Source organism: Tamandua tetradactyla, chromosome 10, assembly GCF_023851605.1.
Source record: "Tamandua tetradactyla isolate mTamTet1 chromosome 10, mTamTet1.pri, whole genome shotgun sequence".
NCBI lineage: Eukaryota > Metazoa > Chordata > Mammalia > Pilosa > Myrmecophagidae > Tamandua > Tamandua tetradactyla.
In genome coordinates this window covers 27080765-27093986 of record NC_135336.1, presented here as the reverse complement: position 1 = coordinate 27093986, position 13222 = coordinate 27080765, and the positions used below count along the sequence as shown (strand labels likewise).

At 36.3% G+C, this 13222-nt stretch overlaps 1 protein-coding gene across 2 annotated transcripts in view; it reads right to left on the bottom strand.

Moving 5' to 3' along the window:
• Positions 1-13222, bottom strand: part of IGSF11 (immunoglobulin superfamily member 11) — a 341723-nt gene that overhangs the window by 211826 nt on the left and 116675 nt on the right. The gene's annotated exons all lie outside the window — the stretch shown is intronic.

The window sequence follows — 13222 nt, the reverse complement described above, 5'->3', positions numbered from 1 at the left end:
CAACGTATAATGGTATAGCCCCTATGGAAGTTTGGCAGTTCCTTAGAAAACTAAATATTGAGTTGCCATACCCAGTATACTACTTCTTGGTAAATACCCAGAAGAGCAAGCAGTGACACAAACAGACAATTGCACACCGATGTTCGCAGCAGCATTATTTTATTTACAATTACCAAAATATGGAAACAATCTAAGTGTCCATCAACAGACGAGAGATAAACAAAATGTAGCATATACATATGATGGAATATTCTATAGTAGTAAGACAAAATGAGGTTCTGGAGCATATGACAACATGGATGAATCTTGAAGACATAATGCTGAGTGAAATATGCCAGACACAAAAGGATAGATACTGTATGATTTTGCTATTATGATTTTGCTTTGTTATATCAGAGGCCTATAACAAAGAATATTGGGGACCTAGAGAGCCACAGAAGCTAGAAATGGGGAATGGTTAGCAATTGAGGTTGAACTTAAATGTAAGGGAATGGACAGATAAGAAGGCAGTTCACTAAAGGGTCAGTAAGGATTATTGCCATATTGAAGGTGAACATGATTGAAAGGGGTTGTATAGAGCCATGTATCCCACCAATTAACACTACAAATATAAATAAGTTCTTGCATGAACTACTTCAAAGGTATGACTCTTTTTTTTTTGTACAGAATTAATAATAGAGGAATATAGGGGGAAAAATACTATTGCAGGCTATGGTCTATATTTAGCAGGAAAATACAAACAGTACCACAGCAATATCAGGAGTAAATAATTGGGGGGGAGGGTGACAAGAGTTATGGGGAGGTTTGGCTTTTTTATTAGTGAGGGTGTGTTTATTGGTTATTATTCTCTTTAGAGCAATGAAAGTTGTCTAAAATTGAGAGTGTTAATGACTTTACAACTAAAAGTGAGGATAATCTTAGACATGGATTATTGACTGTGGACATTATACATGATGCCCAATGGAAGGAGATGGCTGAATATAAGGATATATTGAGAAGTAGGATGGTGTACTGTGGTATATACATATAATGCAATATTTTGTGCAGCTACAGAAAGGAACGAAGTTGTGAAGCATGAAACAAGGTGAATGAACCTTGGGGACATTATGTGATGTAAAATAAGCAAGAAACAAATATTGTAAGATTTCTTTTAGAAAAATACTTATAAGAATATTGGGACCTAGGCTGTAAGCTCTCATAGCAGACATATTTAGTCCAGAGCTGTAAATGTTATTTCTAGATTTTCAGATGCTTTACTCTATATGTATAACCTGGTATCTCCCTGGAACTTTGGGTACCTGTGTAACACCTAAGACTCAGAGCTGGAAATCTGTAGCTCTGAAAGTCAGCATTGCTACATACAGCTGTTAAAGAAACCAAAACAGAGATCAGGCTTCAATTAGAGATAAGAATGAAGCTGATCAGTTCGGGACTAAGGTAAACCAGAATTCAGGGTAAAGGATGATATTGTCTATGTTTTAGAACTTCATTTATTGTATGAGACCAAAGAAACAGAGTTTTAGGTTGTACAAAACCTAAATTTTCTGTAGACATAAACTAACTCAACCTGTTTGAACAGCTCATTAATCAATCCAAAACATGTTGCCCAGAATGGGAATAAGGGTTTGTAATTCTGTTTAGCTTAATGTATTGCATTAAGCTATATCCCAGAATATTTTGAGCAGGTAATTTTTAAAGTACTGGCAAAGTCCTTGAGGAACAGGATAAAAACTATGGAGCTATTAAGCTTTACCACCTGGGAAACCTGTTTGGTTGAATGTTGAAACTATTGTCTCAAACATTAGGGATTCTCAAGTCAATAGGTGAAAACTCTTATTAATCTTGAGACTTGCCCTTACGAAACTTATTTCTGCAGCGAAATAAGTTTTGCTGCTCAGGTGTGGCCTCTCGCTCTATAAGCCCAACTCTGCAAGTAAAATCATTACCCCCCACACACACACGTGGGACATGACATCCATGGGTGAAAGTCTCCCCAGAAACATGGGACATGATTCCCAGGAATGAGCCTCACCCTGGCACCATGGGATCAACAACTCCTTCCTGACCAAAAGGGAGAAAAGAAATGTAACAAAATAAGCTATCAGTGTATCAGTGGCTAAGAGAGTTCAAATAACTCTCAAACGTCAAATAAAGTCAAGAGGCTATTCTGGAGGCTATTCTTATGATAGTTTCAGCTCGATATTGCTCATTACCAGAGTTTGCCAAACCCCAAACAAAATCATTCCTCTCAACACTAAAGAACACATAGGGCTTTCTGAGATTCTACAAAGGTTACATGTACTGTGATTACCTGCAATCTTGAGATGGGTTCCTAGGCCAGATAAGTCCTGAAATCCAGAAGGGCCAGCCTCTCTAAGAATATCAACTAGTTCCATCCCCCATCCCATATTATCCACCTCTCTTTCCAACATGAAAAAGTTGGAATGGGCATAGCCCAAATACCCTAAAGATTGGGTGAGAGATCAAAGGAGAAGGAGGAGTTATAAGAGAGAAGGTAGGATTTAACAAATGAGTAGGACTGCTGAATCATTATATTGAAATTTCTTTCAGCTTCCGGTGTCTTGGAGAAGCTAGAAAAAATAACCTAAAATTATGGAACTGTAACCCACGCCAAACTCTGAAATTTGTTCTATAGCTACTTGTTACAAAGTACTTTGAAATTTATTGCTTGGGCGGGCCATGGTAGCTCAGTGGCAGAGTTCTCGCCTGTCATGCCAGAGACCTGGGTTTGATTCCCAGTGCCTGCCCACGCAAAAAAAAAAAAAAAAAAAAAAAAAAAAAAAAAAAAAAAAATTATTGCTTTTTTCTATGTATATTTTACAATTAAAAATGTTTTTAAAAAATCTTACATCTTTTCTTACAAGATCTGTTTTCATTCCTTTTACATTTAGGTAATGTTCTCTTACAGCTCATGGTCACCTTCTCCTGCAGCCTCAAACCTGGGTCTTCTAAATTTCAGGTCCAAGGAATGTCAGGCCAGTATGGTCAGTTTCTTCAGCAAAAGAGATTGCGTTTCAAATCAAAACTTTGAAAATGTTTAGAGCATAGGTCACTACTATAGCAAAGTTGGTATCTGTAATAACCTTCTATTTGATATTTTGAGAACATATACAATTTTGTGTTTTGGGAGGATGCATGGTTGGAGAATCAAACCCCAGTCTCCCACATGGAGGGCAAGCATTCTACCACTGCACCACCTGTGCACGTGAGAATGTGCACAGTTTTGATAGTTAATCAAATAGTATTTACGATAGCACTTAATATTTAGAATTTAAGAAACTCTGATATCTGTATCTGTAGATTTTTTCCTTCCTTGCTTTAATTTTAAATTGGTGTATGAAACATATTGTACAAACAGACTTCACAATGATTATTTAGGTATTTTATTTAAATGTGTCTATGGATAAGCTAACCAAGATATCCATTTTACGTGGTTAAGATTTTCATATGTTAATTGTAAAACTTTTGTATCTTTTTATTTTCCTGAAATCATGAAAATGTTTAGTAACATAGGTCATTATTATAGCAACATTCATATTTGTAATAACTTTCTACTTGATATTTTGAGAGCATTCACAGTTTTGAGAGCTCATCAAATGGCATTTAAATTAGTGTTTAATATTTAAAATTTAAGAAACCCCACCATCTGAATTTATAGATTTTTTCCTTGTTGCCTTAATTTTAAATTGGTTTATGAAATTTACTGTACAAAACAGATTTTACAATGATTATTTGGATACTTCATTTAAATATGCCTATGGATAAGCTAACTAAGATATCCATTTTTGGTGGTTCTAAGTGTACTGTTTGTTTACTTAAATAAAAATATTTAAAATGAATAAATTTTTAATTTTTAATTTAATTTTTAAAAATGCCATACAAGGAAGAGAGGCTCTAGAGTAGCTCTGTCCAATAGAAATAGAATGTATGCTACACATGTAATTGTAAATATTATAATAGCCACATTAAAAAGGTAAAATAAAAGAGAGAGAAAGAAAGAGACTGGGTTTCTTTAGCCATTCAAAAAGTCTCCCCCAAGTGTACTCAGATACAAAACTAGCATGCACAGGAGAAGAGAAGGTATATAAAACATTAAAGCATTTGGATAAGGATTGGAAGGTATATGCAAAAATGAAAATAACAATATCAAGATGATAGAGTGCGGATGTACTTTTTCTTTTTTGAAAATGTTGATGATGGTTATATTCTTAAGTAAAAAATAAAAGGAAACATTATAAGAAATGTCAGCCACCTTTAACAAGATATCCTGAAAAGATAAATTTTGGTTATTATTTATAGATCTCTCAACTTTGTTCACTACTTCTAATTTGCTAGAATCCCTTACCAGATCTCTAAAGGTGAGAAATGAATTATATGGCAGTATAAACTCCTTCGTACTTATAATAAGTTTAAAGTTTCAAGTATGAGTTCATCACTGGGCACATTCTCATTCTTCTAAAACTCAAGAGCAAGGACTAAGATTTTCTTTTCTCCACCCAGTTCAAATTATTCCTTACCATCTCTTGCACATATTTCTGCCTTCTAACCCAGTCCCAAGCAGGGCATAAGAGTAATATAAGAAAAAAAGCAAGCAAGGATGCTGTGACATGGCAGGTTCTACTCAGAGAAGTACTTCGGTACTTTGCTTTACCAAAATTCCAGATTTAAATGCAAAGACAGAATATTCTTTAATCCAAAATAATCTAATAGTCTAGGCCTAAAAGCCCTGGAAAAGCAAGTTATTACATGAATTCAAATATCTACTGAGTACCAACTCTATTTAAGGCATTGGACTGAAAATTAAACATAAAGTATGATATGATCCCTGCCCTTTAAAAACTTCCAATTGTCCACGGAATAGAGCTGCAAAAAAAACTTCCAATTGTCCACGGAATAGAGCTGCATCGTCATGAATCAGCAAAGAAAGCAAGCTCTCCTTCTTTGTCACTGGTCATAATTTAGTAGCAAAGCCCCTTTAATAGGAAAAGAAGTGTGACTTCTGAAGGGCTAACGGTAATGATCAGAATTCAGGAGGCAATCTGGAAGTAAAAGAGCAGAGGGTTGATGTGAATTGAGAAGCAGTAGATTGGAAGTTCTAAGTGCTGTACACAGAAGCTTCCAAAAAAACACTCTTACAGGAAATAGAGAAAAAGCGTGTCTGTTTGTTTTATTATTTCACAGAGATTATACCACTGGTACGCAGTTTGAGTAAATTTTATTAGTAATGATGAGTTTCACCTGCTGTTTTATCCTAATCTACCTATATAACTAATAATAGTAGGATTTCTTTAAATCTCTTCAGTATTCTGAGTGCTAAAGCAACAAAATCTTCATTTATATAATACCTCCTAAATTTCAAAATGCTTTCGCATAATACTCTGATTTAATCTTCACAGCAACTTCAGGGGGTAGGTAAGGCTGGTATTATTACTGCCTCTTCATATAAAAGTTAAATTAGACTCAGAAAGATCAAAGGACACCTTAGAGCATGCAAAACCAATAAGCAGAATTAGAAACAAGGTCTTCTCACCTTCAGCCTATAGGTTTTTCTACCACAACTTGCAGTCTTTTTATCTCTCAATAACCCAACATCTGAAAAAAAGTCATATTAATCTGTTTTAGGTTGCTAGGCTGGCAAAAAGCAGATACCGTAAAATGAGATGGCTTTTCAACAATGGGAATTTATAAGTTTACAAGCTTACAATTTTGAGGCTGTGTAAATGTCCAATTCAAGGCCTCATCAAAGAGGTGCTTTCTTTCCAAAGACAGGCTGGCAGCGATTGTTGGCTCCTCTGTCATATGGCAAAGCACATGGTGACATCTGGTGGTTTCTCCCTTCTCTTCTGGGTTTCATTGCTTTCAGCTTCTTCCCTGGCTTTCTCTCTTCCTCTGAGGATTTCTCTCTCTTCCTCTGAATTTCATTCTCTAATAAAGGACTCCAGTAAAAGAATTAAGCCCTACCCTGATTAAGGTGGGTCACACCTTAATTTAAGTAGCCTCACCAAAAGACTCTATTAACACTCTTAATAGACACCCACAGAAAAGGATTAACTTAAAAAACATAATATTCTGGATGCATACAGCTTCAAACCACCACAAAATCATAATGCCTTGAAGCTTTCTCTGCAGACACTTCAGTCACTTCCCCAATATTTATCCCATCACCATCCCCACTCACAACCACTATTATCCTGTCCCCATCTTAGTAGCTGTAAAATCTGGATGAGATTGGCCACCCACCCACCCCACCCCCCATCTGAGGGAGCTATAGTTGGTCTACCTGACTGAGGAAGAATTGGAAAGGGGCATGACCTGGGAAAGGAAGTCCTGGTAGAAGACTCTGCTATAATGTAACAGTAATCTTGGCTCAAAAATATCAATGAAATGAGAATATAGTCAACTTCTAAAACTCCAAATATGGATTATCCATATTCAAATGTAATCCTAAAACCAGCTTTTACCCTCCACCCATCAAAATGCTGGACCATTCCTTTCCACAATCAGTTAATCTGCATCCAAGAATTTAAAATTAATTTTATGAATTTAGGAGAAACATAATTAATAAAAGTGATGGGAGTGAATGTAATGCTTTCCAAAGCTAAATATTATTTTTGAATTAACAATTTTTAATTGTTAATATCACTGATCCCTTCCTATTCACGCATATAAATTAAAGGTTAACTGCACTTAAGTTTGGGGGAATGTCTATGTACGCAGTGTTTTATAATAACATAATTCTTATAGAAAAGGACCTAGTTGATCCTTGTTTAAGCCATGTGCTAGTTTGAAACTGTTATGTACCCCAGAAAAGCCATATTCTTTCCATCCTAATCCAACCTTGTGGATACAGACCTATTGTTTAAGGCGGAATCTTTAATTGGATTGTTTCCATGGAGACTGACCCACTCAATTGTGTGTGTGGCCTTTTGAATAGACTACTTCCACGGAGATGTGTTGCACCCAGTTGTGGGTGTGACCTTGTTGATTAGATAGAGATGTGACTCTGCCCAATCAAAGTGTGTCTTGATTAGTTTTCTGGGGTCCTTTCAAAGGGGAGACACTTTAAAGAAAGCACAGTTGCCTCAGAGCCAACACAGATGCAGATGCAGACATAGATATTTAGAAATGTAGAATCCCTAGGAGACACCAGGAGCTGAGATTGCTGACAGAAGCTAGATAGGAACCAGAGCCATCACAGACACTGAAATCTGGAGATGCAGAAGGAAGTAAGAGAGCCATGTGAACCCATGAGAAAAAAATCTCTGACCCATAGACATGCCTCGCTAAGAGAAGAAACCCAGAGGGTTGCCCTGAAGCTAGCTAAATGAAGGACCACAGATGCTCAGGGAGGAGACCACTGAATCAGAAACTGGAAGCAATGAAACTGGGAACAAGGATCAGCAGATGTCAGCCACGTGCCTTCCCATTTGACAAACATCGGCCTTATTGAATCAGGGTATCTTTCTCTGATGTCTTAGTTTGAACATCTGATGGCCTTAGAACTGCAAACTTGTAACTTAATAAATCCCCTTTATAAAACCCACAACCCACTTCTCATATATTGTATTCCAGCAGCTTTAGCAAACTAAAACAAGCCAGCAACTCATTCTATAACTACTCAAATGCAACTACTCAGAGTCAGAAATAGTCTATGTTAGAGCTTGGCTCTTTTAAGAAGTAAAATTTGAAAGAAACTCTTCCTCCTTCCCTTTCATGGGGGAAATAGTCTCATTTTTTTGAGGCTTTGTTTTTTTTAACAATAAAGGAGCAGAGAAGAAAACAGTGGAGTCAGAATAAGGTAGCAAGCAAACTAACATGTGTTTATTGTATTGAGATATAAATAAACCATCTAGTATTTTTAAATGCTCTTCTCAAATTTTGGAACAATTTAGAACATAACTATATTGACACTTAGTCTTTCTCACATCTATTTGGGCCTACACCTGTGGCAACTCTTCCTAGATAGGACTTACACAAAGGAAAATAGCAATTACCAACCTTCTCCCTTTTGGCACTCTAAATACTGTTGAAGCAAATCTTCACAACATCTTCATCCATTTTGGGAAAAACTGACCCTTTTGCTTGAAACCCTTTCATTATGAACACTGATATATACTTAGGTAAAGCTACTTTCTGAGCAACGGCCACTGTGACATAATGCTACTGAATTAATTCTAATGGCAAACTTCAAATGTTTTTCTTAGGACTTGACAAGGGCAATAACATAGCAGTTTTATATGTCACCTGGAATTTTTTTTTGATTCTCTTATAAGGAACATAATTTCCAAATAGCCTACAAAGTCTCTTTGCCAGTATTTACTAATAAACTATTCTACTTCAAACTCTGTCACTTGATTTTATATACTTATGTAGAGGCAATCAGTTATTTTAGTGTTACAAATTCTGATGAGTTTTCCATATAAATTTACAGCACAGTTCAGACCTTCATTTCTGACAATGAAACAGACTAGAGATTTTAACCAAAAAAATAATGCTGGAAATATTTTCAAAAATTTTAAATGAATTGATGAGCCATCAGTAAAGCATAGAAAACTCAAGCCAAAAGCTAGATTAAGGTAGGAATCCAGAGATGTAAAAAGAGCACAGAAGCTGGCTTTTATCCTTAAAGGCATTTTTCAAGTTGAGTGCACCTGAATTTCACCTTTTAGATGCATATGGTACCTGAGGAACAGTGGATGAAATACAGGGACTTACCCATGGTAAGACGTCTACAGGAGAAGCTTCCCTCATAAAACTGGGGCCCAAAAGCTGAGTCAGCATTAAGAATTAGAAATAACAACGATTTCCCCCACAGCTTTCAATCTTAGTCAGGAAATGAAAGGGGGGTAAAAACAGTAATTATTATTTGTAACCACAAGCATCTCACTAGGGTAAGAAGCCCAAATATTTGGGTGACCCAACAAACCTCATGACAAGAATTCGGTTTAAAGTAGCCCCACACTAGTTGCATCCTGAGGTTCCTAATCGTTTCTCAGATCTCCACTATTATCACCCTAAACCAAGAGACCATTATGTCTTACTGAGATTGGTGCAAGGACCTTCTAAATGGTCCCCTTGCTTCCATGCAAGCCCCTATACTGTCTATTCTCAACATCAAATCCAGAGTGATCCTATTAGTTCAGATACAGTCACTCCTTTGCCCATATCCTTCAATGACTTCCCATTTCACTCAGAGTGAAAGTAAAAATTCTTACTTTAACTACAGAGTTTGTATAGTTTTCTACTGCTACTGTAACAAACTACCACACATTTAGTGGCAGAAAACAACACACATTTGACGTCAGAAATCCGACATGGATGTCACTGGGATAAAACTGAGGTGTCGTCAGGGGTGCATTTCTTTATGGAGGCTCTAAAGGAGAATTGGTTTCCTTGCCTTTTCTAGTTTCTAGGGTCCATGCACTTTTCTTGGTTCAAGCCCCTCTCGGCCACCTCCCCCATCTTCAAAGTCCAGCAACATCAGGTCAAGTCTTTATCATGCTGGCATTTCTGACTTTCTCCTCTGCTTCCTTCTTCCACAGTTAAGGACCCTAGTGAGTACACCAGGCTCACCCAGTGTAATAATTTCCTCATATCAAGGATATGGGGCTAATCTCCTCATATCAAGGTCAACTGAACAGCCTAATCTCATGTGAACCTAGTTCCCCTTTGCATGTAAGGCAACACAGTCACAGGTTCTGAGGATAAGGATGTGAGCGTCTTTCTGTTTGGGGCAGGGAGGGGAGGTGATGATTACTCTGCTTAACACAAGGCCCAACCCGATTTAGTGCCAAGTCTCCTATCTGATCTCATCTTCTATTCCCTGCCTTGAATTAAACAAGTCTTAAGAAATCTGTCAGGACTGAAATCATTAAGACACATTCTCTGACCACAATGACATTAAGTTAGGTAATGTAACATAAAACACACACACACACACACACACACAAATGTTTGGAAACTGAGAAAAACATTTCTAAATTATTCATAAATCAAATATATTTTAGTTATAAAATATAACTAAACCTGGAAAATGCCATTTGAATGTATACGTAGAGGGGAACTTAGGACCTTAAGTGTTAATATTAGAAAAGAAGAAAGGCTAAACATAAATGAGTAAAGTATAGCTTAAGAAATTAGAGAAGAAAATAAAGTAAGCCAAAAGACAGTAGTAAGAAGAAAATAATGAGGCAAAATTAATATTACATATAAACACACTATAGAGTAGATAAACATAGCCAAAACTGATACTCAAAAAGGTAAATGCCTAGAAAAAATTAATTGCCAATTCTCAGTCAAAAATAAATAGAAAACTTGAACAGCCCCAAACTGTTAAGATAAGTGAATTGATAATATAAAATCTTCCCAGAAATAAAACTCCAGATCCAGACAATTTTACCAGCAACTTTTACCAAATGTTTAAGAAACAAACTCCAATCTTTTGCAAACTAAGAATAAAGAATAAGAAAGAACACTCCTGAATTCATAATAAACTCATATTGACCATGATAATGGGAAAAGGAAAATTATGGGCAAATTTTTGACACAAAAAGAGATGCAAATGAGTATTGGCAAACCAGTCCAGGGATATATAAAAAGGATAATGCATCAAATGAATTAGATTTATTCCAGGAATGTCAGGTAGGCTTAACATTTGCAAATTAATCAATATGATTCACACATTAAGAAATTAAGGAAGATCATATGATCCTTTCATTAAGTGCCCACTAAAAGTCAACACTTTGAGGATACTGATTACTCCCAGAGAACAGTATAAATAACTATGGGATGGGGTGACTACTTTTTTTTAATTGGAGAAGTTGTGAGTTTATAAATCAATAGTGCATAAAATACAGGATTCCTGTACACCACGCCACCACCGATACCTTGCGTTGGTATGGAACATTTGTTACTATTAATGATATCTTTTTTAAAATAAATTTTATTATTTTTTAACAGTAATTACCTTTGTTACAATCAACGAAAGAGTATTAAAATAGCTCAATCATGCAATATTTACATTGTTTTTCCCATATACCACCCTATTATTCCCACTTTGTATGTTCTATTATAATTCATGAAACATTCTATAGTCCACTGTATATAAAAGTTTTCACCATATTGTACAATTCTGTTTTATCTTTTAATTTTATTCCAGTAATATATATATATATATATATACACACACACATTTACCTATTCTAAAGTTTCCTCTTTTAACCACATTTACCTATACAGATCAATGCTGCTGATTACACTCACCTTAGTGTGTTCCTATCACTACCATCCATTTCCAAACCTTTGCAATCAACCTAAAGAGAAATTCCATACAAGTTAAACATCAACACCCCATTCTCCTACCCCAGGCTAACTTCTGGTAACCTATATTCTAGATTCTAACTCTATGAGTTTCCTTATTATAATGTGTCTGGCTTATTTCACTCAACATAATGTCCTCATAGTTCATCCATATTGTTGCAAGCATCAGGACTTCACTCCTTTTTATAGCTGAATAATATTCCATCATATTATATATCATGTTTTGTTTATCCATTCATTGGTTCATGGACATGGATTGCTTCCATCTTTTGACCGTTGTCGGTAATGCTGCTATGAACATCACTGTGCAAATATCTGTTCAAGTCCTTGCTTAAAGGTCTTCTGGTATACCTAGGAGTGGGATTGCCAAATCATATGGTAATTCTATAGTTAGGATCCTGAGAAACTGCCTGTCAATAGTGGCAGCACCATTTTACATTCCCACCAGCAATGAATGAATATCTCCACATTCTCTCCAACACTTGTAGCTTTTTGCATTTTTAATAGTGGCCATTCTAGTAAGTGTGAGATGATATTTCACTGATTTTGACTTGCATTCCCCTAATAGCTAGTGATGTCAAGCATCTATTCATATGCATTTTAGCCATTTGTATTGGGAAAAAATGTATATCCAAGTTTTTGCAAGTTTTTCAAATTGGGCTGTGTTTGTCTTTTTATTGTTGAGTTTTAGGATTTCTTTATATATTCTGGATATCAAACCCTTACTAAATATTTGGTTACCAAATATTTTCTCCCATTAAATAGGCTGCTGTTCCAGTTTGCTAGCTGCCAGAATGCAATATACCAGAAACAGAATGGCTTTTAAAAAGGGGAATTTAATAAGTTGCTAGTTTACAGTTCTAAGGCCGAGAAAATGTCCAAATTAAAACAAGGCTATAGAAATGTCCAGTCAAAGGCATCCAGGGAAAGATACCTTGGTTCAAGAAGGTCGACAAAGTTCAGGGTTTCTCTCTCAAGTGAGAAGGCAAATGGTGAACATAGTCACAGTTTCTCTCTTAGCTGGAAGGGCACATGGTGAGCATGGTGTCATCTGCTAGCTTTCGCTCCTGGCTTCCTGTTTCATGAAGCTCCCCAGGAGGCATTTTCCTTCTTCATCTCCAAAGTGCTGGCTAGTGGATTCTCTGTTTCATGGTGCTGCAGCTTTCTCTGTTCTCTCTGAATCTCCTTCTTTCTCCAAAAATGTTTCCTCTTTTATAGGACTCCAGAAACTAATCAAGACCCTTCCAAATGGGTGGAGACATGTCGTCACCTAATCCAGCTTAACGACCACTCTTGATTAAATCACATCTCCAGGGAGATGCTCTGATTACAGTTTCAAACATACAGTATTGAATAGGGATTATTCTGCCTTTATGAAATGTGATTTTGATTAAAACATGGCTTTTCTAGCAGACATATGTCCTTGCAAACCAGTACAGCTGCCTTTCCATTTTCTTGACAAAGTCTTTGAAGCACAGAAGTGTTTGATTTTTGATGTGGCTTTCTGATCTATCTATTTTTTTCTTTCATTGTTTGTGCTTTGGGTGTAAAGTCTAAGAAACCACTGCCTACCTGTTTCAGTTTGCTAAAGCTGCCAGAATGGAATATATCAGAAATGAGTTGGCTTTTATGAAGGGATTTATTAAGTTACAAGCTTACAGTTCTAAGGCCTTAAAAATGTCCAAACTAAGGCATCCAGAAAAAGATGCCTTGACTCTGAAGAAAGGCCGATGTCTGTCATATGGGAGGCACATGGCTGGTATCTGTTGGTCCTTGTTCCTGGTTCAATTCCCTTTACCTTCTAATTCCAGGGGCTTTCTCTTTAGGTATCTGTGGGTTCTGATTTAGCTGCTCTGGAGCAAAACTCTGGATTTCATCTCCT